The 25,366-nt window shown below is 44.5% G+C and overlaps 1 pseudogene; it reads right to left on the bottom strand.

Annotated features, from left to right (window-relative positions):
- Nucleotides 1-4,009: 4,009 nt before the first annotated feature.
- Nucleotides 4,010-11,361, bottom strand: LOC113992692 (annotated as a pseudogene).
- Between the last annotated feature and the right edge of the window lie 14,005 nt (nucleotides 11,362-25,366).

Genomic DNA, 25,366 nt, shown 5'->3' with positions numbered 1-25,366 from the left:
TCACCAGAAAGAACAAGCTGGTGTGTTGGCCCTGCAAAAAAGCACAAAGGAAAAAGGAAAAAAGCAATCTCCCTCTGCTTGGTCTGGTAGCCAACACCTGTTGTAATGATGCAACGTGTGGGAGGACTGGAAAGAAAAGAAAATACACTTCCAGCCCAAGTCCTGGTGGATTATTAAATGTCAAAACACCTTGCCACCTGATGACAGGACCAAAACTCATTCTTAGGGGCTGCTTCGAGAGATCCATGCCCAACACGTCATGCTGTGAAAGGGTGAGTAGGAGCACTGTGCCATTTCTTCAAGGCAGAAGAGCTCCTGACAGGGCAGGGCTGTGTAGCCCTGCTGCCTGCTGGGAAATGCCAAGAGGCTTCATACATGATGATGGACTTTTCCCGTGATGTGCAGTGCAGCCCATGGCCCTCTTCACCATTATCAGTGGGACAGTCAGGTTCAGAGATGTCTGTTATTCTTACCCATTAACCAATGGGACTGATGAGCTTTTACAGTGATGGCTACAGTGATCCCCATCTCCTTTGTGGGGATGCTCATTTATCCTTCACCACTACCAGCTGCAGCCTAGTGGGTTGTGTCTAACTGCAAGCAGTGTGAGGCCTGATTTTGTTCTTGGCTCTCTTTCTCACCTTGGGAAATCTCTGCCCCTGCCTTCTTCAGTTTCCTTGCCTATACAATTGTTATAATATTTTTATCCAATTTTGTTGATGGTTTGGGGAATTACAAGTGGACTGCATCCCACATGCAGGAATTTCTTAATGGAGATTGCACGTTAAGTTTTCCAAAGAACCCAAGACTAAGTCCGGAATGTCATGGTTTGCTACATAATCATCTTGAGACTTGATCTTACTGTCACAAGGGAAGCATAGCCCTATGTATAAGAACTGAAGCAAAAAATTATTATGGAAAGTTCAGTTGAGGTTCCCCTCTGGTCACTACAAAAGGACCACTAGAGCTGATTCTCACTGAGGCTAAAATTCTGTGTAGAAAGAGAATTTGACATCTGAGTTATCTAGGTCCTTAGTGCGCAAGGTCAGGAAACAGTCCGGCTTTTCCTGAGTTCCTAATTCAGGAGTTTTGCCCAGGGACATTTCAGATTGCCCACATTACCTATTATTTGGAAGTACATATATATAAACATTTATAGCACCAGGCATTTTCATCCAAGATTAATGTAGTGGTACCACAGTGCTGCCAGATCAAAGCTCCTCAGTACCATCTATACTGTGCCATTGTCAGAGAAGAGTAAGAGCCATTTGGCAAGTGGAGAATATATGTTTAAAAGGGGACAGAGCAAATATTTGTAGTTGCCTTATACTAGACAGGAGATAACTTAAAGAAATCACAAGTCACATCACAGGGGTTTTACCATGGTGATGATGGATTCTCATTGCTTCTTGTGGTGGGCCTGCAGCTCCCAGGCTGGAGATCAAGCATGGGGGAGTAGTAGTGGCTGTATTGCACTGTGGGCACCTGCCCACCATGTCCCTGGAGCCCTGCATTGGGCTTTTACAGCCCCCAGTTTTAGAGCTCAGATTTCGAGCATCCCTTGGGAGGAACTCCACCAGTCTACGGGGAAGGCACTCCTCATCCATGTTGTGCTCCTCTTTGCTGGTGATAATTGCCTTTCCCTTTCTGAGTCTCCAGGGCTGACTGCCTGGCAGCTCCACAGACTTGGAGGCATCTGGTGCATGTAGAGAGACAACTTGTCGGATGTTTAAGACACCCATAAAAGACCAGCTAGTGCCTGATGGTGAGCCTTCATGGAATGCTGATTTGTATATGTTTCTGCTTATATAAAGCTGATCCTTTAAATTGCCCTGTATTTTCAGCAGCCTAATAACTTCCGTAGGAATACAATCTTGGTTGCCTGGGAAAATTGTATGTTTAAAGTCACCGCTTTCAGACTTCTAACCTTTTCCATCACAACAGGCTCTGATACCTGGCACTTGGACATAGCAATATCTTAGACTGTCTTTTATTTTTGTTTTAACCGCTGAATTGCTAAATTCCAGTTCATATGCATTTTATCTGCAAAAAATAAAAATAATGTTTACTATATTTCTTCCTCAATATTTAGTGACTGCTTTGGTAAGATCATGTTTGCCTATTTTACGTGGGTGGTTGTTCATATGGATGGAAAATTACAGTTATTTATAACTCCATACATATTTGCATCTGAACAATTATATCCATCTTGCTCTAGTATTAACTAAGGATAAATGAAATCTTAGTTTATCAGACTAAACCAAAAAGTTTCACTAATTCAACTTCTGTTTCTTCTGACTTCTAATGTCTAAAAACAAAGTTTTGCTTTTCTAATCATCAAACAAAAAACCTGAAGATGCCACTGTTGGAGACAAGGCATATATGTCTTCTCAGGAAGAGCAAATTATTTCCCAGCACCTCACAACCTGAAATGCACTTGCATAAGTTCCTGAATGAACTCTCATCAGTGAGAAATACCTCTGGGAAGTTAGTCCTAAGTCCTCATACAGCATCAAAAAGGCCATGTTGGTTTTGGAAATGCTTTCGTTAGAGAAAATGTGAAGAGCTTTGCTAGAAGTTAAAATTTTTTGCTTCCCAATGGCTGTTGGAAAGCCTCACTGTAAATTGAGTTAAGCTGAGCCTCAGCCTAGTGGAAATTACCATGCACACAGTGTTTCTTCATTGTTTCACTGTCAGCGTTCCTGAACTCACCTTACTCTGACTTCCCAAAGGCATCACTAACATCCTGTATTTTAGCCTGTATTTTATTTATGGCAAAAGAAAAAAGGAATAAGATGAAAATGGTTTAAATCCGTGGCTGCTCTGGTTAGATTTTTGTTGTCACATCAAAGCAGAGGGTATGCTGGTTGTCACACTGTGCTGGCAGTGGCTGTTGGAGAAGAAATAAAATAGAATGTGCTGTTTACCAAATGGCCATTGCAGAAAAAGGCCACCGTCGTGTTACCCTCTGCCCTGAATGCTGAGGTTTTGAAGTGGCAGTGAAGGAGGAGTGAGCATCTGGTTCAGTACCCAGCTTGCTTCCCACAGGTCAAGAGCTGCAGCACGCCTCACCTACACATGCCCCAGTCTCTGCCTGATGCCTCACTGACTCCCAGGCAGGGCTGTGGTCGCTGCACAAACCTGTGGCACAGTGCAAACTGGGCGGAGCTGAGACAGGAGACAGGGCGTGTTGACAGAGCTGCTTCTAAATAGGATCCACATAGGATCGAAACAAGTTGCACGCTGTCCCAAGCCATATGAAGTGACAACTGTCTGTCTTCCACCTCGAGAAAAGTTCTCAGGTACTTTCTTCTTCTCAGACAGGGCTTCAGGTCCAGCCAAAAGGCATAAATGCAGGTATAGGGGGAGGCGGGAGAAAAAGGACATCACACTTCTCCAGCCGGCAATCCCCTTGCCCTTGCTGGCTGATGCTTCCCCGGCAGAGAAGAGAGCCGTGCCCTCTGGTGGCAGAACAGGGGAGAAAGGAGTTCAAATCTCACCAAATATCCAGTCCAAGGACACAAAGGCAGAGTCTGCACGCTCTGACCCCTGCCAAAATATTTGACCTCTGTTTAGGCTTGTATTGCCCTTATAATTCAATCAGCTCTCATGTGAGGGGAGGTCCCCCGTGCAGTCAGGGTTTCCTTGCTGCAGTCAGAGGCTCGCCTGTGTTGGGCCTGCCATTGTCCGGGTGGAATGGCACATTTTGGAAGAGTCCTCCAGCTATTCATTGACAGCATGCCCCTGACCATGACAGCTATTGCAGGTCAAAGTATGCAGCCAGGGCTGTCAGCATTTGAGTGCTTTGATACCTGCTCTGTCTCTCAGAGCTTTATAACAAGCCTGTCACGCAGCAGAGTTAGGAAGCTTTTAATAGGTCATGCTGCAGGATTAAGTTGATTCAGATTCAGATGTGGGAGAAAAGCAAGCAGAAGAGTTTTGCTTGCAGGAAGAGCGCAGACCAAATAGATTTTGGCAACAATACATGTGATTAGGGTGAGCGAGCTGTTTACCCAACTGTGAAGCCTTTTATCCCTGAAGAATGAGTTTCTTGCAGTTGCTGCTGACCTAGAGGAGTGCAGGAAAAGCGTTATGTGTGAGCTACCTCAGCACAGCTTCTGTATGTTGCTTGAGCAACTGACCATCCCCTTCCATCGGGCTATGGATGCAGCACAGCTCAGGAAGGAGCCACTGCTGTTGCAGCCACTCCTGCTGAAGTGATCTTGCGACCAAAATTTGAGGATCTTCAGTTTGCAGACTTCTTGAATCCTGAATAAAATGATGTTGCTGCTCCTGGGCACATAGAGCCTCCAAAAAGACCCTGCTAACTCCTCATGCCTATTAACTTTGCCACTAGAGGAGGACAGCAAAACCCCTCCTGCTGCAAAACCTCCAATGCTGAACGCTTCCCTCCTGCATCTTTGTTTGCACAGACAGTTGAGTGTAGGCCACACAGGGTCATGCCAGGAATTAGAGTTAGAAGTTACAGAGAGAGGAAAGTGATTCCTGAGCATCAGGTCCCCAGATCTGTTTCTTCATCAGTACAGTGGCAAGTTGTCACTAGCTACACTTGAATACCTTAGACCTGCTGACTTTAAAAGGACTTTCCAAGTGAAAACTTCACAGTCTCCCCTTTCTACCTCACCTTCAGCATTTCAGCAGTATGGAGCAATAGAGCAAGGGCAGCTTTCATCAAAAGGCATCCCTCTGTCTTGGTCTCCATTTTCCACAAAAGCAAGCCCAGAGCCTGGTGCTTGGCATGATTCTTGTTACATGGAGGAACACGGAACATGTTCATAGATAGCTGAAAAGGCTTGCATGTAACTGTGGTTGCAAAGGTATCTTGTCGAGTGGAGCTGTCTGTGCTTGGATATTATATTTTGGTGTATAGCAATCTTTGAAATAATTAAAACAGCTTGTGTGAGAAGACTGTATGGTTAGCCACACCTAAAATGAATTGCCAGGGAAGGCTGGTGCAACAGTTTGTCGGCTGAGAATCATTCTTCTCACTCCATGCATAGCAGGCTGCTCAGTTCACTAAACCTAGTGGACCTGGGGATATTGGTTTCAAATGATAAAAGGATAGATTGAGATTTATTTTATAGGTGTCCCAGAAATAGGAACAGAGTGCCCAGTCACAGGCATTTTATTTCTTCACAAAATGCGTTAAGAGCCTAAAACTGTTGGCTTATTGTCTTAATGGGATCTTTTCTGCTTCATTTTTGCTTTCAAGTGGAAGTTTGCTTTCAAAGCCTGAAGTTTCATTGACTTTGTAGAGGTTTTGCTGAATCTCCAGCAGTGAAATCATACATGGATCTGATATTATGAGTCGAGATTTGTAGACTTCTGTGGTTTTGGGCAATTACATAGAAATAAAAAAACCTGCATTTTCCCTGATTCTCTTATTCAATTGAACCACCAAGTGTTTGAGGCCCATCCATCAAATCAGCAGGATCCCGTCACATCACCAGGCACTGCAAGAAGAGACCATTTGAGATATAAATCTGAAAATGTGGGCTAGGTAATATGATCTGCAGGTAAATTAAAGTGGCTTTGAATAGCTGAGCTGTACATAATAATAAATACTGGCTGAGGACAGTGGAACAATAAAATAAGCAGCTGAAGCTTGTTCTGGAAATTCCAGTGGAAGGAATTTGCTCCTTTGTTTCTGTGATAAACAGCAAATTAAACCTGGGTAACTTCAGCTGTCCCCAGTAATCAGGTGGGTGCTGTTGCTCAGGGGATATAAATATCTCCACTCAGGAAGTGGTGAGGGTGTCAATAGTTTCTGTGCAGGGTCTGGAGTTGGACTTGATGACCCTTGTGGGTCCCTTCCAGGTTGACATATTCTGTGGTTGTGCAGGGTCTGGAGTTGGACTTGATGACCCTTGTGGGTCCCTTCCAGGTTGACATATTCTGTGGTTGTTTTCTAGGGCCCTGGAGAGGGAATTCAGAAAGTTTTGTCCTGCAGCACCTTCTTTTAAGGAATCCAAGCGTTTGAATCTCCCTGTGTGACCTCCATTTGGATATTTGGGATGGTGTTTAGGATTATACACCTCTCATAAGTCTTCAATTGTTACGACACCATCTTCAGTTTTGTCTAACTTTTGAAATGCCTGCATGGCAAGCTCTTTTCCTGCGTTTGACATGGGAGGTCTCAGACAAGAAACAAGAACAAGAAATTTGTCAAAATCAATTGTTCCACTGCTGTCTTCATCAAACATCCGGGAAATCTCTTGTGCTTCTTCCTTGTCTACCATCATAGCATAATCATTTAATCCTTTCATAAACCCTTTGAAATCAAGGGTTCTGCTGTTGTTATCATCCATAATCTGAAATACTCTGCTAAGTCCTTTGATGCCTGCAGATCCCCTTGCTAAACACCACAAACAAAGTTTTTCTAGAGAGTCGGTCACTGCATGACCCCTCTGGAGGTGTTTAAGAAGAGACTGGATGTGGCAGTCAGTGCCATGGTCTAGTTGACAAGATGGTGTTGGGTCTGTAATGCTGGAGCTTGAAGAATCAACCCTGAGCCAAAGTTGACCTATAAGCTGAACTCTTCAACCTAGTATTGTATTTAGCCATATATCTGCTTATTAACCAAGATGCTATATAATCCTAAGTAATGCTTTAAGAATACAAATTTATGCTTGTTAGCACAGCATATTATCAGTAATTAGTTAGGCCTGTATGTATTGTAAATATGCCTTTTCTTTGCAGACAAGGTCAGGAAAACCAGTAGGGCCTCACATAGTTGCAGCTGGTTCATATCTGAGGTATCAATGTAGCCACAGTTCTCTATTTAGAGACTAGTCAAGGCCAGGGGGCATTGGACAGTAGATGGTCCAAATAAACTCCCTTGGTCTCCCTTTGGGCCTTAGCCGGACCTAAGGGGAATACCAACAGAGAAGGAAAGCCAGACTCTTTTCCTCACCAGTCAAATGATGTAAGGTGGTTTGTTTAACACTATATAAGCTGGATCCTCTCACAGCAGAGATGAAGGCTTCAGTCTACCGGTGGACACACTGATTAGGGTTTCCCAGCTACCAGAAAGTTTCTTCAGACCTTTGCTGTGACTGGGGCCTTCCCAGCTGATGTGCGGTCTGGATGATGATAAGTACTTAGGGTAACTGGTGATGTGTCTCTCTCTTAAACACTATAAGACTTTCTCTGTAGTAATGATTAGATGCATTGCTAAGCGTGTCTTTTCATAAGCCCACTGCTTCTTTTGTAATTCTTTACTGTTTTGCACTATAGTATACTTACACACTTATTCTTTAAAGTTGGTGTCTGTATTCCTAAAATCCATCCTTGTTACCAGGAGAGAGAGGGGGCAAAACAGGTTGACAAAACATGGGTCATAGGTTGGACTCAATGACCTCAGAGGTCTTTTCCAACTTAGTTGATTCTGTGTAATAGGAATGTTGTCAGTCCTGAACTGAAAGACTAGAAAACTTATATGTTCCCCTAATTGTTTGTTTGTCATTTGAACTCGACTTTTTTAACATAAAGCAAATGAAAATAATTTTAACAAATTAATAGCAATAGAAATTACTTCTCAATTGAAATTTGTGCTCACCGGTGTATTATCTTTGTGATAATACTGCTAAATTTTCTGTTGCTCACAGAAACTTCAAGAAAACAAAAATTAGGAAATTCAGAATTCATCATGTAAGCACCTAGCAGGACAAAAACAAATTGCTGTTTGGAGGAGGACTTTCAGCTCCCCTTTTTACAGAAGAAGCAAAAGCTATTCTTGCCATTTGGAAGCAGTTTTTATAGATTCTGAATTATTAGTAAGGAGTACTCTCAGTTTCCATTCTATCCTTCAGTTTTGCATAGATTTTTCTTTTTTGGGGAGGTATTTTTGTGACATGCACTCAGTATGTTAAACCTTTCAATTATTTATCTAATTCGTGATATATTTAGAGCCAGCCATTTCCACCCAAATAAATATCTGGGCTACGTAGATTCAACTTGCAAAGGGATTTTTTATAACTAGATATTAAAATACTGTCTCAGTTCATTGGTCCCCATAGAATCATAGCAACAATGCAGTAGCAAAACATATGGAAAGTGTGTCTCCTTGCAGCTGATGGGGAAATATGATTTTGTGGAAGATGCTCTCTTTGTATGCAGTGGAGGACCACAGGAAGCAGCCTGATGCTGGGAGGCTCTTGCTGTGGGAGAGGCAACATGGCTGATGATTTTGACACCTTCGAATTCATTTACTTGTGAAGCCTGCTTCGGCCACACTAAAACACGCATTTTAGTGCCAGACTAGTCACTCATGGGCAATCTGTTGAATATGAGACATTAGAAGGTGGCTTAGTAAACAATATCTGTTGTTCAGGAAAGATTCCTTTATTTACTACGGTATCCAATATACTAAAGGCTCTTATGGTCTCCTATATTTCATTATGTTCTCATTACCTACACCCAGATGGCAAAAACAAAATGCAAAAGTACTCATCTCAGGTACCTTTAAATACACATTATTTAGCGGATGTTGCAATCTTGTGTCATCTTCTCACTCTCAAAGAACACCCTCAACTTTTGAAAGAAACTTCGCACGCTGTTCTAGCTGTTTTCACCTGCTTTAGCTGCAAAAAGGCAAAGATAGGACTGGAAACAACAGATTCAGTCCTTTGCCTTGCTGTAAATTCCCTTCATGGCCCTTGGGAAATTGTTTGCTCTTGCTGTGACTTGGTTGCTGATCTGTAATACGGCATATTACTAACCAATCTCCTGGCATGTGGGGAGCAAAATTACATTGCTCAGTTACTGTAGCAATGAGGCCTGGAATTTGGGTGCATATTTTCCCGGGCACAGTGCTAGAATCCAGAGCAGTCCCTGGTGGTCTATAAAGCCCTGCACAGCCTCTGCTGCTGCCTTTCACATCTACCCTGGCCTCCTCTCACCCCCCTCTCCTGGCAGATGTGTGTGCAGGCCAGCCAGTCCTGCAAGGGCAAGGGAGCCAGGGTCTGGACAAGCTCTTGTTGCCTAGTATTTACAGAACAGGATGAGGGAAGGGAGAGGAGATGGCAGGGAATAACTTTGGTCTGTGGGAGAAAAACAAGTTTGTTGCAGTTTTTAGCAAAAATCTAAAAGAGGGAGAACTAAGAGAGGTCAGAGGAGATGAAAGTAAAGAAGAAGTGTACTAAAGAAGGTTTATTTTTAAAGCAAATTCAGGCTACCCTACACATGCACATATTGATTCCCATTGCACCCCATGTTGCATTGGGGATGCCCCCAGGCTTCTGCAAATGGGTCTGGCAGCATAAATTCCCCACCAGGCTTGAATGTGAGTTCATTAATACCCCTTGCCCTGCTGGTAAGGGGAACTGGCTCAGTTCCTCTGCCACTTGCATCCTGAACATTTTCCTTCTCTGTCTCATGCTGGCTCTGGCATAGGGATTTCAGGGTAGTTGGCAGCCATCTGGCATGGCTGTCATGTCCACACAAGAGACAAGCTTGTCTCTAATGGCTTTAAACTGAGCAATGGTTTAGATATTGGATTAGATATTAGTAAGAAATTGTTTACTGTGAGGGTGGTGAGGCAGTGGAATGGGTTGCTCAGACAAGTTTTGGATGCCCCATCCCTGGAAGTATTCAAGGCCACATTGGATCTAGGAAACCTGGTCTAGTGGAAGGTGTCCCTGCCCAAGGCAGGGGGGTTGGAACTCGATCTTTAAGGTCCCTGCTAACCCGAACCATTCTATGACACTGTGATTCTAAGGGCAAAGTAACTCTTCTTCAAAGGCTCCCTTCTGCAGTGTAACAGGCTGGTGAGGAGAGGTGTGCAATGCCCAGAGAGCCTCACCTGCAAGTGCCTCCATCTCCCAGAGTACCTGGCTGGAGGAAAGATAAAAGATGCGACTACTCCGCTGGCGTGAGTTCCAGCACTACCAGTGTGCTCCCACCTCACATCTGCCTCTGTACTGGAGGAGTGGGCTTACCAGAGCTGAGGGATGAAGTGCATCAGCAGAAGTTGGTGAACGAGTCTGCAAAAGGTCTGTCTCTCCTATGCCTCTGCATGAGCAGCTCTTCACCTCCCTGAGAGGAATTGTGTTCCCCAGAACGACAGAAACTTTTGTTTCTGTCATGCTTTTGTTTTTGTCATTCTTTTGTTTCAACAGCCTGCATTGACTGTGAGGGAAAAGATAAAATTTGAAGGAAAAATAAATGGGTTTGGAGCTGTTCCTTATTTCAAACATGCCAGCCTGCTTCCAGTCTTAAACAATGCCTTTGTTCACAAGGCTGGGACATTTCCCTTGGCCAGGAGGGAGATTATACCCTTCAATTTGCAGCTAGGGCTTGGCATATGGTTTTGCCACTGCATGCAGAAGAATTAATGAAATGAGCTTTGGGCTTCCAGGAGATCTCATGGCATCTCAGCCAGGGATACTTGCTATGCCTTCTCTGTGCTAAGTGATCCTGCTTGATACACACAGACAGCCCTACATTTTAGGTTTTAAATTGAGTTAGTTTTCTTTTAAATATATTATCTGTTTATTGTTATGACTTGCTTCCAGGGTCATGGTTTGCCCTTGGCTGATTGCACTGGTCTACCAGTCAGTCAGAGCCCCTGCAGAAGTGCACCAAGTTTGACCAGCTCTGTTGGCAGAGGCTTCATCTATACTAGAAAATCTAAACATCTGTCTGATTTCATGGTTAGCATGCCCTCTGGCCATCTTTTTGGCCTGTGCCAGTCAGTTCTAGCCTAAAAAAGACCTGGACACAATCTGAGAAAGAACTTGTTAAGGAGCAGTTCCCATTTATTTCTTTATTAATGAAATAACCCTGAGTCTGGTATCAGTTTCTGTTCACATCAGAGCACCCTGGACAGGTCTGGGGTCAAGCCTAGGGTTCACTTTTAAGGCTCTGAAGAACTTATTGCATGAATATAGGTGGCAACTTTCCTAGTGTTTGACAGCATCTCTAGGTCTATGGACATATCAGCAGGCAAGAGGGGTTTGGACACAGCCATCCTGTTTTGGTGGAGAATTTAGGTGGCTTGACATGACTTGTGCCCTCAGGCTTTGGACATCTCACATGGTTTTATTTCATAACATAGATGCAACCAGATATCAAGGGGGCCATCACTTGGCTACAGCTGTGGTGAGGACAACAGCTCCCAGGCAGTCCTGCTGCTGCCACAGGCACAGCCTTCCCATGCAAGGAAGGAGGGTGATGGCAATGGCCATTGTTCACCAACACAGAGGCAATGCTGGGGCCAGTGCAGAAGACTCATCTGCCTGCCATGAGACAGCTTTCAGCAAGTCTCCTTTCACTCTGCAGTGCCACTGACTGGCATCTTTCATGACGGTTTTTGGAAGCTACTTCTTTTTCATTTCCCATTTGGCCTCCCAAAATGCAAGTCTCTGTGAACCAAACTCTGCGTGGCCTGAGCAGAGATAAGTTTACACAGGTGATCCAACACAAACAAAATCTGCAGCAGATTATAGGATTAACATTCACCCTGAAGGCAACAGCAACTGCCGAGCCTTTTGATGAGAAAAATGGAAAAAAAGTGGGAAAATAGAGAAGATCAGGTTACAAAAACAGCTCTGCTTCACCTAACTAGAAAAATTGAGCCAGGCAAGCCTGCGAGGATGGCAGAGTGCTTGAGCATAGCAAATGTTCTTGCCATTGACTGGCCCCGAGTCTCTTACAACCTTAATACGTAGCACAGCCTGGAGAAGAGGCTGGTGACAAGGAGCAGAGGCAGGTGCCAGCCCCAGAGGCAGAGCTGGATGTCTCTGGCTGTGGTAGGGAGGCAGGCAGGAGGAGAGCTAGGGGTAAGGTTCTGCTGTAAGACGGCTCTCTCTCCTGCCTATCATTTTTGGACTTGCTGTTGATTGAGTAGAGTTGATGTTTGCTCTGATCCCACTTTCTCTTTGCAGAGCTTTTAGTAGTGTATCCAACTGTAGCAGCCTGATACCGCTTCACAAATTTAGCCCTCAGAATGGGACAGCTGCTGAAGGGAGAGTCACACCTCAAAGAGTGGTAGAAAGCTGCCAAGAAACGATATGGGATTGCTACATATCCACAATATATGGACACATTGGCCATTGGGAAGTACCCAGCCCAACAGGATCTTGGTTCTCAGTTGGATTCCTGAGATACTGGTGACATATAATCAGAGCTTCCTTTTTCTCTGTTCTCTGTGAAATGTTTCAGAGACTCCTTGCCACCTACAACAGGCATTACTGGCTTCTTCTCTCACATCCTGCCCATGTCATGGTCCAGTGGTCTGATCTCCACCTGCACCACAAAAACACTGAGTTTCAAGGTCGTAGCTACAACCACAATCTTATCTCCCTTGCCTCCAGCTGTTCCTGGCCGTCAGAATCAGATGTCGTACCTCCACAGAAGCATGGCACTCTGCCCATTCATACCTTCAGATACTTTCTCAATCAAGACAAGCACCGTCTTAAAACCTGGTGCCCCAAGAGAGCTATTATGTGCCTGTTATTTCAGCAAGCTCTTGAAGAGCTGTTTTGTTTTCATTCTACAAGGGTACCTAAACTAATCTGCTCCTGGTATGAGCCTTTAGGGATTTCAATGCACAACCTGAATTCCTCTCCTTCTGGATGTCTTTAGAGATAAAAAAAAAAATGTCTCCTTTCTTAGTAATTTTATTTTGTAGCTGGATGTTTGTTCGCCTTTCTTTGTGAAATCTTCCTTACAGTGAAAATACTTTATTCTGCTTAATGCCCACACTTCTTCCAACACACCTTCTGCAGTCTTACAGTGTCTGCAAGAGTGATATCCATTGCAGATGGTGCTCTCAGAGGAGAGACAAACATTCCTTTGTTATTCACTCAACACAGAATAAATGCAGCAAATTCCCCACACACTCCTGTTTCCTTTGTGGAGGAAGAGGCGATGCAAGTGAAGATTTTTTGGGAGATGACCAGATGCTTCCTAGCAGACCAGGATGGTGTAGTTAGGCTGCTGAGTACCTCTGTGGTACCCAGCCCATATTGGAGAATCCATTTCCTGGAGCTCCTGCTCTGAAAGATGAGGAAGGGATCCATCCCTGTCTCGTGGTGTAGACTTGATCAACCTCTGGCCATGCTCTTATACTCGGCCTTAGGTCAGAGACACTTTCTGCAGTCTCTGCAGTGCAGTATCTGTGCAACGACAGTTCCCCTGTCCCCCCATGGCTGCTACAGCCCCAGGCTCTTTTGGCAGTGCCTCTGGGATGGATGTAGTGTGCCAGTGGGCATCCTGCCTCCACTCCAAACAGTTTTCATCTACTGCCAGGAGATTTTCACCCTTCTGTTTTACCTGCATGGAGGATTGGGAAATGTATTTGGTTTTTATTTGTTTGAAAGCCTATTTTCCTAGCTAGACAGAAGGAACTACCATTCCCAGAGTTACTGATCAGCAGACAATTTTTCTTTAACATAAACCTAGACAAAATAGTTCATCAAAGATTTACAGTGTCTCTGCCACAACCTACTGCAAGAACATCCCACCTCCACATACCAGATCCTCTCCAAGCATCTTTTATAAGTATTCCTCCAGTTCTTCCAAGCTAGGGATAAGGGCATAATTTAAATGAGCAGACCAAGTCATCTCACAAGAAAGCCTTTGCTCTTGAACTGGCTTGGATGTATTGCAAACTGGCCAACTTCTTTGCCTACATACTTTTCAGATAGTTATTTGGCTTCCATCAGCTTTCAAATGAATGTGTTGAAGCAGATGAGATTGACCCAAATTTACACGGGTAAGAAAGAAAACATCTTGCTTGAGATTTTCAGATGACTAACATGACTTTGTGTTTTCAGATCGATATACTGGAGAATGACAGTGGAGAGAAGGCAAATTTTATCCTGGGATGTCACTACATAAATCAACTGATCTCAGATTCTAAGAGCAAAGCAATAGAGAGGAGTTTGGAAGGAGAAGAAAGGGTAAGTCATCTCTTTAGTCTGTGTACAGACTTTTATTAATGTGGTATTCAAGATAAGTTTTATTCTTCCCCTCCCTTTTCAGTGTCCTTTGCACAACACTTTAAGGTACAAATGCTTTCACTCTATCAACATGGAAATTGCTGCCACTTTTTCTCACTGTCAGTATTGGTGGTGCTGGGCACTCCAGTTTTTTGCCTCACGTCTGACCAGTCCCACTGCACATACGGGCTGTCTGGGCCCTCAGTTCCTGGTGGAAACCCAAAGTGAGACCTGCACAGGTACCCACAGTGATACAGAGATGTAGGTGACAGCAGATGTGCCTCCTGCTATCATGGCTCTGCTATGGAAAAAGCCACTCAGTGGAAGAATGGGAGTCCGCAACCTGGTGGCAGAAGGCCTTGTTGCTGGACCAGGCCTTCAAGAGCTGGAAACCTTTCTCCCTGTAGCTTTTGAAGGCCATTTCCACCTGGCTGTTCCAGCCTTGCTTCTTCTTGGGGCACAGTTTGGTCAGCAGGAATGCTTTGGCCCATACAGGTTATGCTGTTTCCCCAAAGAGAGCACAGCTTTCTGGCCAAAAGATTTTATGACCAGCATGATCAAATTTACATGAAGGTTTTTGCCAGCTTTACTATATTGGTCAGGGCTAGAGAATGGGCTGAGGCTAAATGACACTCCTGGAGATAGAGCTTTGCCAGAAAAAATTCTAGTATGCCTTACTCTTAACAGCTGCCCTTCTGGTTCTATATGTCTGATTATTTTTAGTTTGCCTTTGCAATAGACAGACCCATACCTTTCTCATTAATAACATGAAATTTGCCAAGTTCACGGTGCACATCTTAATTAACTCAATGTTTGCTTGAAATAAAATTATATTGCTGCACTTTTATTTGATAATTCAAGTAATACTGACTGAGTGTTCACTCCTGACCTGCAAGCCCTCATATTTAAAACAAGCAGGGAGGTGGGGGATGGGGGAGGGGAGAGAGAAAGGCATTTTTTGGCAAAGAAACTGCTGCCCTCAGGCTATTAATGCATCTTTATTCTGAACAGAAAATGAAATCACTTTGGGCAGGTGCCAAGCAATACAACGACTTTCCTCTGATTTCAGGGAGTTCTTGAACAGCCTTTCCCACATGAAGTAAGAGCCATACTCTTCATTGTGCTCTCACTTCACAAACATTTTATACCCCTACCAAGGCAGGGTCCCAGAGGAGTTTCCCCACACTAACAAAAGAAAAGCAGACCTCATTGGTGCTGTTATTTATTATTTTTATTATGGCTCAGGGCCCATGTTTACTGTTTCTGACACTGGACTTCATGCCTGTAGAGCCAGTGGGCACATTTTTTCTTCTAACTGTGCTTTTGAGCATAATTACCTGTATATGGCATCATTTGCTGGTCCCCTGATAGTGTTACTCAGAAAGAAAGATGTCTGAACCTCTTCCTGCAAGGCAGAAGATCTATAATAGTCATTGGGCTGCTCAAAGAAGCCAAATAGCATCCCCTTGTCACTGATTTGTCCTGGGGCAGGATGCATGGTCCTGTTTAGCTACCCTGATGCTGCAGTGCTGACAAAAGGGACTGCTCAGGTCTCTTCTGCTCCCCTGGGGGCTTCTGGCCACCTCTTATCCCCCAACTAGGACCTGACATGAGAAGCTGTGAGTAAATCAGATCAGCTGACTTATTTGGCTAGAACTTAACCCAGGAAAATGTCTGTGGGGTGTGTGCTGGTCTGAGTGACTGCCCAGCCATGCAATGATGGGGAGAGGTGAAGGAGCAGGATGGCTTCAGTTGCTGGCAACCCACACTTAAATGTCCTCTGAATAGTAGCTGGTAAGATATTGGCTCCCTCCTTGATGTGGGTGCAAATGCAAGCATTGCATGAGAGGACTGCAGGAGATGAGGTAAGGAGCAGAGGGGAGCAGGGGCATGGGGATTTTCTGAAAAGGCAGCAAAAGGGGTGGGCCGGAGCTGAACACTGTGGGCCGTGGGGACTGGTGAGGAACTCAGTGCAAACGAACAGGAGACAAAGCTCACCAAAAGAAAACATTTCTGCATGAACACACTTCTGCATTAAACTATTGAGGAAAAAGAAAAAAAGCTGTGCAGGAAGAGCCCAGTGGTGAGTGGAGATTTGAGGCTATAAGGAAAACTCTGCTTTGCTGACAGAGAAGGTTTTAACAGAGTCACACCAGAGAGGGGCACAAGGAAAATTAGTGATGAAGAGCCATTTAGCAGTTGAACAGAGGGGTCTCAGAGAGCACAGGCATCTAGAAGAAGAATGTGGGGTGGTGGTGCCTCGTAAAATGGAGAGCCAAGGACAGCAGAATGCCGTAGGCACTGCTGAGAGAGAGAGGGGGTAGCAGAGGGCCTGAGCTACATCCAGCAGTTAAAGTGAAGCCAGCAGCAGAGGAACATCAGCAGGATGTTGGTGTGCTGCATTGCACTGCAGAAAGCAACAAGCAGACCTGGCTCTCCAGAGTCCAGGTGAGAGCTTGTTGTTTGAGCAGATGGAAAAGTACCTGGCCCTACCCACATATGTGACTGCAGAGAACCTCCAAGGACAGCAATTCAGCAGCAGTGACATTGCACTCTTCCTGACACTGCACAGAGCAGGAAAAAAAAATTGGTGATGCATCTCTAATTCTGATAAGAGGACCTAGGAGACACACTGATGACATTGGATCTTCTCATGGGGGCACAGGCCAGCAGCCATTCTGGGACAGAGTAAAGCAGAAGCACAGCTGTCCCATTAACACCATTGTGAGACTGGCAGGATGCAGTCACCTGCATTTGGCACAGCAGGGAAGTGCAGTGTTTCAGACAGATATAAATCAATGTGTCAAATATCTCCGGTGCTGTGATACAGAAATGCCAGCAAAAGCAGTCCTGGGACAAAAAGCCTTCAGTCCCTGAAATCTGATAAAAAATCTTAAAGCCTACCTCACAGTAGAGCAATGCTTTTCTGGATTTTGAAGATATGAGATGGATAGTTTGTCAGGGCCCTGAGTACATTCTCCCCCTTCTAGGATTTTGGCTGGCGGCTCCAGACCAGCTGGCTGGTCAGAACTGGTGAAGAAAAAAGAGCTGGAAGAAGCTGTTGTGGAGGATCCCCTGCATAGCTCTGCTGAGATGCTTTCATGGGAGATCCCCTCCTTAGCCTGGGAACTGCTTTTCAGTCACGGCTCTCTCATGCTTGGCTCCCGCCTGAGTTGTGCCATGGCCATGTTCGTGCCAGACTGGTACCCTGCTGATGGGAGCCCTGACCCTGCCAGGGGCTCTTGATTTCCTGGCTGAAACTCAGGCTTGCCTCGTCACTTTGGGCGTTGCTGCTCCCAGTTATAGTTTCACTGTGCCTGCCAGGCTCAGGCAGGGGCACTTGTCCAGCAATGGATCTGTGCTGCGGTGGAAAATGATGGATGATATCTCCTCTGCTGCAGGGAAATTGAATCAGCAGGAATCACTGAAGATGACATCCCAGGCTCCCTTGGGATCCCAACACAACCCCTCCCTGCAAGAGAGCAGCTACTGCCTGAAATTATGAATGCACACCATGGCATCCACCACCAGCAAGACTCAGAAAGGGCTGGGGAGCAAAGCCTGTGCCACAACTAAAGACAATTGAGCAAATGGAGAAAGCACTGGAATGATTTTGCATTATAATTCAGGGAAAGAGAGAAACATCATTATAATCTGTAGCTGCATAGGCTACTGAGATGAATAAGGCAACAAAACATCGCTCTTTGCACACCCAAGATGTGATCACCTATCTGCTCTCTACACCAAATGTGCTACATGTACTAAATGCTCCATGTGGGCACAAGCAGTTCAGGCTGGACCAAGAAAGCAGAACGGTAATGACTTTAAGAAGACAGCATTTCAAGTGTCTGCCTCTTGAAATACTGCCTATCCTGGAGATATTTCCCAAAAGATTCCCAAAATAACACAAAGCTGGTGAAGGGCGAGAGTCACTCTTGATGATATTCTTAGGCATGACAGATGCAGAGAAAAACATGACAAAAAACCCCAAAACCAGCAGCATTACCTACATGAAGCAGAGAGTGCAGCCTAAAATTGAGTCACGGCAAAATGCAAATCCATGCAAAGAAACTGAATTATTTTGTCCACGCTGCAGAAAGAGAAGACATCAGATTTGATTCAAAGTAAAGAAAGTAGCTAATGAAGAGCAACTTCCCTCTCAAAGTCAGCAAATGCACAAGAAATATTGACATACCTCTCAAGATTTATACCATGAGCAGCATAAATGCATGGCTTATGAACTGGGGAAGAATATAAATGAGGAAGGCTTAGAGGGGCATTGGCAAGAAAACATTAAACAAGACCTCCAAATCAACAAAAGCAAGACAAATACCACATCAGACAGTTAAAGCAGTAGAAAGGACCTCTGGTAACATATGGATGAACTGAAGCCAATGCTGCAAAACTATATTCCTAGAAAAGCACTTGTTTGGGTGTCATATTTTACTCTTTCACCGTACTGGACCACAGGCTGACACTGCCAGCAATTCACAGTCCATTAGCAGATGTTCTTCACAAGTCTCATGCTCCTGTACAACCAAGTAATTCACATATAACTCTCAACCTAGAAAGACTCAAATTGAAAGGGAAAATATAATCAGGGGAAGACAAGTTCTTCTGGCATGTCTTCTTCCTTGAAATTTCATACCGAATAGGAAAAAAAGTGTTTGAGGAAGGAATCCATATTGATAGTTGAACATTTAATAGTGTCTACATTTAAGTTATCAGAATAGCAGGAGAAAGCAGAGTGTGGGATGTGCTGGGTTTTAAAAGGAAGCAAAGAGAGCAGAGTGACCTGCACAAGAATAACAAGCTCCCTTGGCTATTGCAGACTTTTGGAATGAGAAAAACGTTGTCTGCAGAGAAAAGACTAAGGCTGAAAGGTAAGGAGAAACTGTGATTCCTAGCAAAATGGATATATATATATTAAAAAAAAAAAAAAGGTGGGCAAAGGGCATTTTGCTATAGTGCTTTAGAAAAAGAAAGTAAAAGAAAACATAAGGTTTTGACACTTGGTGCAAAAGCATGGGTAGAAGGAAATATTGGACGTTGCAGCTTAAACAGAAACAGCACTGCCAGAGATGAATCACAGTTTGTGTTATCGGCAGAAACTGACAATTAGGAAGATACCACAACATACTTATCATGAATTATTGTCACAAGGTAGCTTTTGTTTAGCTACATCATTACTTATCAAATTTACGGCACTGTGTTGTCGAATCCCACAAAGGCAACATACACTCAGTATACAATGATGCCTTTCTTCAGAGAAAGTGGGGTAAGAGAGTCCAGGAGAAGTTCTTGGGGTGTCAGCTGCTGTCTGTGTGATTAATGTGTCAGGAGCGTGGGGGCAGACTGTGAGGAGCTGGGAGCCAGCTATCGGTGGAGACATGCACAGAGTTGTGCTGTTAATTATCATCTACAGTTTCTGAGCTGACCTTAGAAACATCGTCACCAGCAGAGAGGCCATTTACACCACAAGGGCTGTGCTCACGAAATGACACAGCAGAGTTCAAATACAATGGCAAGCTCTTCCTCTTCTGTCCACTACTTTTTCCAGCTGCCCCTTATTTGAATCAAATGGCAACATATGTCACACTCTGAGCTTTTTCCCATTTGTAGATGGGATGTAAAGATGGGGAGGTGACTTTTAAGAGAGACCTAGCAAGCAATTCTGGGATCCTGTTTCCTCTTGTTTGCATACAGGTGTGTGTGAAGATGAACTGAGCCATGGGGTGGAACCAGGGCTTGAAATGTTGACTTAATTCAGTGCTGATCTCTATTTGCTGAGGGCAACAGCAGCTAAGGCAGTGCAAGATTTTGGGCATTTGATATAATATCAAAAGTGTCAGAGACTGACTACTGCAATTTACGGACATGGTTTACTGGGACTTGGCTAAGTTTGCAGTTGGACTCAATGATCTTAAGTATCTTTTACAACCTAAATGATTGTATTATCTCAAAGAAGAAACTTGTGGTTTCAGACCAAAAAATGTAAAATGTGACCCAGATAGAACCAAAAAGTAAAAGACAAAAGAAAAGCTTTGCCAACTCATCTGTTTCTCTGAAAGCCCAGCATGAAGCCTCCAAATTTCCCACACTTCCAGGAGGGAACAAACAAGCACTGAATGGCATGTCGTCTGCAAGAGGTGTCAAAATAAGGGGGTAATGGCTTTATCTTCCCTTTGAACATCAAATTCTGTGTTGCATTGGCCCAAGTTGTCACCTAATTTTTGGTCCATCGTAACAGAAATGCAACAGTTTTGCAAGGGAAGGGAGATGCCCAGCAGGACTGTGCATCCTTGTTCTCCAACCAGAGCATGGAAGGAGGAGAAAAGAGAGTTTATTTGAAAAGTGGGCCAACCAATATCACATCCAATATGCATTTGCAAAATACAAGTCAGTCCTGGCTCATCCAAAAGTGCCAGGCTCACCAAAAATACCGGCATCTCATGGGGCTTCTATTATTTTCAAAGGTCTGTAATTTGAACATTTTAGGGCATTGAGGAATGAAAGCTGTTTAGTGAGATCGCAAAATTCTTCTGTGAAGCTTGTTCTGTTTTCAGTCTTGCTGCACTGTCTTTGGAGGGTTTAGCCAAAAGGTATTTACAGGCTAAGCTCCCAGACAGTGGGGTTACTTAACTGGGAGGGCTCAGATGTCTCACGTATTGGTTTTAGAGGACAGAGTTGGTGGGAAAGAGGGTCCACATCCCCAGAATTTGTGTCATACAAGGGGAATGAGTCTGGGAATATGCACTTACTACAGATCATAAACCATGGAATTTCCTTTGCTGTGATCTACGTCCATTGCCACTCATCCTTTCAACTTGGACCTCTGTGAGGAGTATGACTCTCCCATAACCCTCCCTTTAGTCAAAGACATTAAGTAAGTCCCCTACAACCTTTGTTTCTCCAGTAGGAACAAACCTAGGTTCCTCAGCCTCTCCGTATGCATTAAGTACTCCAGATTCCTGATTTTCTTGGTGGACCCCACTCAGCATATCAATATCATTCATGTTCCAGATGCAGCCTTGTGAGCATTGAATAAAGGGAAATAATCCCTCCCCTTGATTTGCTCTCTTGCTTGTGCAGTCCAGTATGCACTTGGCATACATGGCTGCTGAGTGCACTTCTGACTTGAACTACTAGGTTTCTGAGAGCCTAATGCCTTTTTCTGCAAAGGTGTTTTCTGGACAGTCAGCAGCCAGCCTATGCTGGGAAGAAGTGCAAAACTTTGCCCTTTTCTCTGTCAGATTTTGTGAGGCTTCTGCCAGTCCTCTTCTCCAGCTTATTTAGATCCTTCTGAATGGCAGCATTGCCCTCTAGCACACTCAGCACTACTCTGGGTTTGTATCATCTGTGAACTCTTCAAGGTGCTCTCTTCCTCCTTTTCCTCCCATAGAAGAGGATGTTAAATGGTATTTGTCCCTGCATTGACCCCTTGAGAAATGTTACTCATAAGTGGCTTCCAATTAGACTTTGGAGTGTTGACCTCTACCCTTCGAGTTCACCTGTCCAGCCTGTTTTTTACTCACTTTGTAGTCCACTTATCCAGTCAATACCACTCTGTGTTGGCTACAAGGATGCTATGGCCCAGTATTCTAATAATCCAACACTTAATTTGGTGAGGGAGAAACATGTATGTGCCTAGACAGCAGTCATCAAAGAGGTCACCTGTATCATATTTGGCCACATCTTCTCAGCTGGCAATAGATCAGCTGGACCAAAGCTCTCTGGAAAGTGGTAGAGCGAGACACAGGGCCAGAACTTACACATGGCAGTAAAACTGTCAGAGAATTGTGGCAAGTGGCCAGAACCACAAGCTGTGCTATGCCAGTCACAGATGGGAAATGGAAATTTGTGACATTTTGTACTTCAACCCAAAATCTGAACAGATTTTCATGAGACCATATTAAAAAAGTTGTCTTTCCCTGACTTATGTACCCTGCCACATTTCATAGACTTGCTACAACACTGCAAGTATTGCAAGAGAAAGGAAAGTCATGAAAGGGTAAGGGAAGAGCTTTTTCATTTTAGCTTAAGGAATGTACCAGGGTGCCAAGTTTTAGGAGTGTGAACTCCTCTGTAAAATCAAAGGAATCAGGATCCACTTTTCAGCCAGGGTCCACTAGTTATTTCTAACAGTTGGCCACAGGAACCAGTTGCTGTAGTTCAGAAAGACTGGTGTTTGTGCTGATAAATTCAAACAGTTTCCTGAGGGGTCTGATAAGGTCAGCTGAGGATCCAAAAGGAAAAAAATGAAGGGAATGGGTCCTCTCTCTCATGTAAAATTCTTGCTTCAGCTTCCTGAATTTCTGCTTCTTTTTGGAATGGTTGAAAAAACAAATCTGCACTGTTAAAACTATTCTTTTCCCAAGACCCCTTTCAGAACACAAAGATGCTATTTCTGTAAGAACTTAAAAGGAAATACATGTCTGAAACGGAGAGCAAGAATGGAAAATTTCAGTACAAACGAATGGTGAATGTTTGGCAGCCAGGACAAGGTTTTGTAATGCACTGTAAGAGAGGGGTTGTCTTGTTGGCTCTACCAGTGGTCAGATTTCTAAGGAAAGAAAAGAATGTGCTTGTTGGAATGTTTTTTCTTTTGCAGAAAATGCTCCAAAAGGCTGTTATGGTGGTGAAGTAGCAGGTATTTTTTCAGATGGAGTCCAGTATGTTCCAAAAAAATGTCTGTGCCCTCTTTCTCTTCCTTTCCCTTGTCCCAGCCTTGGCCAAACTCTTTAGGCACAGCTCTTTTCTTTCTCCTGCTGTACTCAGCCTTCCCAGCTCCAGCCCGCTTCCTTCTGCCTTTATTTTACTGAGATCAGCCTTGCCAGCAGCGTGGAAACAGAAACAAATGGATTTAGCTTGTGTTTTCTGCACTTTACAGGACTGCGAAATGATGGAAAGCTTTGGTGCAACCTTATCTGTCCATCAGGAAGGTCAGTTGAAGTTAAGTACCATCATTAGGAATGCAAGACTGCAGCCACCAGGTTTCATGTTCTTTCCCATCTCCCATCAGGAAATGACCCAAGGATGCACATTTCTCCACAGATCATCTATTGCTTTTCCCAAGGACACAAATCTGGCCATCTTAAGAGGGCTTTGTTTTAGTGTCTTTCCATATACAAGCACTAAAATGAGGCATTTCCACTACAGAGCAGGACTTTTGTTTGAAAGGTAATCCACCACGAGAAAGTAAAATGGAGCTGTGTCTGAGGAGTAACACAGTGTCCATATCTCCATGTCATCACACGAGCTGAAGGCCACTGCGATGGCCCTGGCACTTCCCACTCACCATATGGGTCTGTGGGTACCGTCTTTGATCTTCATAGGTTTGGGTGAGGGCAGCAGCATGCGTTTATTTGAAGGGTGGATGAGTTTGCCCATTTGATTCCCAGGTGGAGGCAGGGAGTCTGTTATTTCTGTGCTATCCTGATGCCTTTGCCAGTTGCCCAAGCAGCTTGAGGAAGGAAAGACATTTACCTGCAATGCTGAGCAGGATGGTGAGGACCAGATGGGAAGAAAAAGGGTTATACTGGGACAGCCTCCTGTGTCTGAAACAGGGAGAAGACAGTGACTGTGGGTAGCAAAGGGTCACCAGGGATGTGTAGGACAGGAACAGTGGGATCTGGAGTACTGAGGGAGATCAGACTGAGAGTGAGGAGACACAGCCAGAAGCAGCTGAGGTGGAGGGACTGTGGACAGCCTGAGGAGAGACTGGGAAGGATAGGTGACTGGACAAGGAGCTGGAGGAAGGGAGCCTTGGATCAGGAGATGGATGTTTGGGGGAATGGGGGTGAGAAGAGGAAGGAGCCTCAAAGCTGAAGGTAGACAGGTACTTTGGGGGGCGAGCATGCAGGGAGCAAGTCCAAGGAGGGGAGGCAATGACTGGAGAGCAAAGAGAACTGGGAGGAGAAAGCAGCTCTGGGTACAGGAAGGACTGGAGCAAGGCAGGAATGAAGGAATCAGACTGGGAAGCTAGGGCTGAGTCACATGGTCACCAAGAGTGAGCATCCACCCCTCTGCTGCCCATCAAGCTCAGTGGGACCTGCTGTCAGCACAGAGGCAGCACCCCGTCCTCTCGATGGTTCATTTACAGAGGCTCCCTCTTGGCAATTACTCCAGCCCCACTATTGTTCTGGGTGGTGATCCATCTGATATCACAGTGTGGGGGGTTGTTTTGTTGCTATTGATTTTGAGTGGGTTTTGTTGGTTTGTTGTTTTTTTTTTACTTTATTGTTTGGAAGATGGGACAGATGAGAGTCTTGCCAAGTTAAAATGCTTTGAGCCATCAGGACACGGAAAGTTATTTCATATTGTTCCTTGCATTGCAGTGAAACCGCAAGCAACCCCTTCACATCAGTTGCTCCTCAGGAGCTCCATATACATGGCTTGTGCCAGCCTGTGTGCTGTCACCTCAGCTTGGACACCACTGCTCCCCACTTCCCTTTCTCTTCCCTCCCCTTTTTCTGGGCTCACATCTGTCTCCTCTGGGCGGCACGCTCTTCTTCCCTGAACAGATACATCAGGAGATATCTGTGTGTGCTTATCGTGTGGTCTAACCAGGGGCTACTCCCGAGCCACAGGTACCTGTAGTGATTGCAGTGTGCCCTCTGCTGTCTTGATATCCGTGTAGTCTGGAGTTTCTGAGAATTACACAAGCTGAATCTCTGCCCAGAAACAAAATCATCTGTGACCCCCCTGCCCCTCTACCGCCTCAGCTGAGGGAGCTGCAGCATTTCTTAGCAGACAAGAAAAAAACACCATTGCTTTGGGGGAAATGTCTGATCTTTGCTGTGACAGAACAATGTAACCAAGTTGTTTTTAACTTTGTTTACCTTACAGTTGCAGTATTACATGAAAGAAGAAAAAAATGAAGAAGATATGATCCCCAAAGGGGAGACAGAATCAACTAGGTGTAGTACACCATTAGTCTTAGCTAAATTTGCCACGTTTTCCTACTGTTGCCTGATCAGAGAAGGAGTGTGGGAGCAGATGTCTCTGTGCAGCTGAATGCCTATTTACACATTATTATTGAAGGAAATGCAAGTGAAAGAATTTGCAGACAAGAATTAATGTAGGTAGTTATGCATTTTCAGTCAGCATTTCACATTACTTTTAGGTTTGTAGCAACCTTACACTATTAATGCCTGAATACAAAATTATATAATGATCATAATTCCTAACCTGGAGCCATAGCATATATCAAACTAATTCCTGCTGTCAAGTAGAGTATGGTGCCAGAGTGACTTCATCAGTGACTCAAGTCATCTATGGCCAAGATCTATCCCGCTCCAGATTTCTCAGAGCAATCAACAACTCCATTTCAGATCACTGATCTCCCACATATGGAGACTCATACAGATGTTGAGGAACCTCATGTCTGGGGACATAAGAAG

This window comes from Pipra filicauda, unplaced genomic scaffold, assembly GCF_003945595.2.
Source record: "Pipra filicauda isolate LSUMZ 115617 unplaced genomic scaffold, ASM394559v2 scaffold69_size3009148_pilon, whole genome shotgun sequence".
In the NCBI taxonomy this organism is placed as follows: Eukaryota; Metazoa; Chordata; class Aves; order Passeriformes; family Pipridae; genus Pipra; species Pipra filicauda.
The sequence above is the reverse complement of the archived record's forward strand: the minus strand, read 5'-3'. Positions and strand labels throughout refer to the sequence as shown.